The following is a 4,935-nucleotide window of genomic DNA, read 5'->3' on the forward strand; positions in this document are numbered from 1 at the left end:
TACAATTAACAGTTATCTTCATATTTTTTTAAAGGGTAAATTACACTTACACCTCCTCAGGTTTGGATTTAATACATATCACCCATTGACGTTTGAGAAATTACAATAACCCCCTATCATTGTAATTATTTAGACGAAATAAAGACATTGAACTCACACACACACTCACTCTTTTCTTGTTTTGTTTTACTTCCTTTATTTATTTGTTTTTTGTTTTTTTTTTCCTTTCCTTTTCTTTACTTTTTTTTTTAAAAATGTAATTTCTTCTATTTTTTTATTAGGAATTATTGTCTTTTGTATAAGAAGGAAGTTTGTGATATGAGACTATTAATTACAGGTGTTAAAATGTAATTTCAAGAATGTCAAGAGATAAAATATAATTAGATCAAATTTCAAAGAATGTCAATATAATTTACCCTTTTTGTAATTGATAGACAAAATACAAACCACTTCGTATCTACACCTTTTCTCATTTTTTTCTTCTTCTATTTGTATAACATTATTTTATTTAAAAAAATATATTATACAAACTAACAAAATTTATAAATTTATTATTATTATTATTATTATTATTATATTTTGTTACTAAATGTAGCACATAGATATAAAACTTTGAAATTCAAAACCTTAACCACTTTAATAATATGATAGAGACAATTCATACGAATAAAAAATGTTAAATTTGTTACTTTGTAAGACCATTTTCAGTGGTAAAGTTAAAAATTAAAATGTGTCGTATAATAAAAAGTATAAAAAAATAATGAGACATTTTTTTGTAATTTTTTTTCACCTACTTATATTCTATTTAGTCTAAATTATTTTTTTATACTCCAATAAATCTTATGAATGATATAATTACTAAAATACTCTTAATAATATTCATATTTACATTGTAAATATTTCTTAATGTGAATATTCACACTGCCAATATGAATGTTTACATCGTCAATGTGAATGCTCACACTGTCAATGTAAATATTCACACGTCAATGTGAATATTCACATTATAAAATATGAATGTTCACATTACCAAATTACTAACCATTCAAAAAATATTTGTAAGGGTATAAATGTCCATAAAATATTTTAAATATGAGAATTAAGATTTAACAAATCAACTGTTTAAATAATATGACTTATTAACATACAAGAATATTTTATAGACTAATTAAAATATAAACACTTGAAATTTTTATTTTTAATAAACCTCTCAAAAATAATACCCATTTATATGTGTTCAGTGTTTATTAGATTAAAGAGTGAGTGTGCAATCTAAAAGTATAATTAAAGTGTGTTATGTAATTGTATTTGTATATATAAAGTAATATTATTATAACCCATAAAAGGTTAGAAAATCAACCAAAGAAGAGAGAGAAATAGGTACACGATTGCTTATCTGCTCTCTTTTCCCCTTTTTTCTCTCTTCAGGGGGTGTAAATCTGGCCTGACCCGGGCCCGGCCAGGCCCATATCCGGTCTCGCGAGCTCCCCACCAAAATTTGGACCGAGCTAGCCTATAGGCCAAAAATTAAGTCCAGGCCCAGGCTCAAGTCTATAGGTATTCGGGTCTTGGGCGAGCCAGCCCAATGGGCTTGGACTTGGCCTTAGGCTAGGGTGGGCCTGACTATTTATTTTTTTTATCAAAATCTTATTATTTTTCATTAAAAAATACACTAGGCCTCGGCGCGGGCCGGGTTTTGGACCGGGCCTTAAGTGGGTCTTAAACGGGTTGATGGGTTGGGCCATAGGCCGAGCCAAAGCGGGACTAAACGGGTCGGGCCCGTCTCAGACTGCAGGCCATTTTTATACTCATTCCTGCCCTACCTTTGCTAACTGGCTCACTACAGTTGGCAAGACAGATAGCAAAAACACTAATTAACTACAATGCCAATAATATTATTAAAGGAGAAAAAAAAAGAGTAATTTTAGAGATTTAAAAATTTTATATGAATGTAGAACTCACACAATGTAAGTTTCATGTGATTTTCATAACTATGTGAGACATTTGATAAAAATTTTAGTAGAATTTTTAAAATCTTTAGTATTTTTTAAAAAAATATAGTTGGTTTGCTAAATCAGTTAGAGCATTCGCATCAAACTAGCTAAAATCATTTTTTAGCTAAATTAATGATACTTTTCATAAAAAATGGACGTCCATCAGTCTCGCCACAATATCTCGCTAATTTATGATTGCTACAGTACCTTGCTACAACAAGCGAGGTACTGTTCATCGCTACAACACGGAATTAGTGTTATCGGATGCCTGCCCGAAAGTCCGACCTGTCAATGGCCATTTTTTTTTTTTGCATTATTTAAGAATTGTTTGGTTGGTAACCCATCAATTTAACAAAAAATGAAAGAATAACAAACACAATAAGAAAATAATATTTTAATAAGATTAAGTTATAATAGAGAGTTTGATATAGTAGGTAATAAAGAGGTGACTAACTAAAATAGTAAAATAGTTGTTGGCTATATATTTTGTACGGGCCAATCACAGTTCGACGCGTGGCAAGTTGAGGGTAATACGGGAAGACAATTCAAACCTTCGATCGTGATCGTACACGTGGCAGTTAGTATTGGTTTTCATAAGATCTACGTAGTACTGGATCAGCAAAGAGATACAAAGTGATGTGGCTTCAACGGTTACTCACGTTTAAATTCAAAATCAGGAGGGAAGCCTAACTGCAGGTATTGGCAAAATGGAACTAACTATAAGGTAACATGATCAGCGATCATGGAGAAGCAGTTCGACGGTTAGAAGTGCAGTTCGATGGTTATCCTTGAGAAGTATAAATAGCAAAGAAAGCCCCAGAAAAACCCCCAGACTCAGATCCAGAAAATCAATTTTATCAACTTTATTTCTTTTCCAGTTTTTACATTTCTTGTTCTTTACATTGCTGTACTTTTAAATTCCTGCACTGCACTTCGTTTACAGGAGTAGTTTCAAGTAGATTGTTGCTGTAAACCTCTACGAGGCTGAATTGGATCATTGTAAGTCTTTCATTTTTACTTAATGAAATGCTGCAATTGTTCTTCATTTAATCATTGTCAGTTAATTCTCTTAAGTAAAGCCACCAGTAAAAGTCCTCTTCATTGAGGTTGAAAGAACTAAAACACAATCGTCTGATAATTAGTTGGCAATTAATATTCTGTAAGGACTGATTGATCCTTGCTGGCACGTTCATAATTACAAAAATAACCTTCGAAAGCCAAAAAAGCCAACATATATTTTTGGCACACTCAGTGGAACTAATTGAAATGGCTACACGTAGGAGACAATGAGAAAATGAATGCTTGGAAGAAGGCGTAGAAGGAGAGGTAGAAATGCTTAATACAGAGGATAATGTGATAACACATCCTGTGGAAACACCCATTTTATCAAAACGTATGGTCGAATAGACTAGCACTTCAGAACAAGTACCACATGTTCATAATATTGTACAAGGCCAAGGAATTGGACCATCCACTGTTCCATCTACTCAGCCAATGAATCCATGGGGTGGCCTAGTAGATGCCATGGGATAGCAGTTAATGAACACAATGGAAAGGCGGGCAACATCCTTTTTTGATCGAATGAATACCCACCAACCAACAAACACAAGACACATGGAGGAAATTTCAAATATCCCTCAGCAAAGATTGGCTAGAGATAAACAGCTTATGCAAATTAATGGACATTTTAATGGTCAAACTAGTAATCAAAACTATGAAAGACCATCATCTCAGTCTTGGTATGAACCTATTTCGAGGCCTACAGCAAGTCAAAATGCTTCATTACTTAACAGTGAAGCTATGCAAATTGGTGGATCTGGCCCAGTACAAGAAAATAGCATAAGGATGGTTCCAAATCCCATGTTCGAAACCATACCTGGCACGAGGGGGTTCACTAATCCTTTATTCGAATTTATACCCAGGGGTTGGAGGGTTTTCCTACAACAGGAAGAGACACAACACATGTTCCAGCACCTTTCGCAGGACAAGTTCAAAGGGGTTACCCATACCTCCAACAGTAGCCAGCACTACAGGGACAACCGGTCCTAAATATACCACCTTATGGACCAAGAGGATCCCAGGAATAAGGTTGTCCACCAAATCCTGTGTTTGTTCCTCCAGTAGTGGTTCAGCAGGCACAAAATATGGTCCCTAAGGACCAAATCGTTGACATTGTTAGAGAAATGTGTGGACCAATGGCTCGGGGGGTTCAGACTCCTGTGAACATGAAACCATACCCAGAATGGATAGATAGGGTACATGAATACCCAAGAGGTTTCAGAATACCGAATTTTGCCCTTTTTTATGAGAATGGAAACCAGTCAACGGTTGAGCATATTGCTAGGTTCACGGCTCAATGCGGTGAATTTACCAATAATGACTATATGAAGTTAAGATTATTTCCAAATTCTCTAACTGGGGGAGCATTTGTATGGTATATTAACCTTACACTTGGCTCTATCCAAACTTGACAACAAATTAAAGAGGCATTTCATGCCCAATTCTTCCAAACAAAGCCAGAGGTTTTCATGGCAGACTTGGCAAGATTGAGTCAAAGGCCTGATAAGAAGGCTACTCAGTTTGTTGCTAGATTTAAAAAAGCACGGAATAAATGTAGGATCATCTTGCCAGAGCCTGAATTTGTGAGATTGGCTAAAAATGGTTTAGAGTTTAGGCTTCGAAAGAAGTTTGACTCAACTGAGTTTACAGACTTAGTGAAATTAACCTATAAGGTGTCTAGGTATGAAGCATTACTAGAAGAAGAACAAGATCAAAGTAATGCATCGTACAAGACGTATTATAGAGATCCTAATTATGAGATTGATGCAGCAGAGATTGTAGGGAAAAAACCTGTGATCTGTGAGGCATTAATTCATAAAGATACAATAATTGATCAACAATTTAAAAAGAAAGACCTTCATAGAAAATACTCTTTTGACTT

The sequence above is a fragment of the Camellia sinensis genome, chromosome 1 (assembly GCF_055761805.1).
Source record: "Camellia sinensis isolate YWXY chromosome 1, ASM5576180v1, whole genome shotgun sequence".
NCBI classification, from domain to species: Eukaryota; Viridiplantae; Streptophyta; class Magnoliopsida; order Ericales; family Theaceae; genus Camellia; species Camellia sinensis.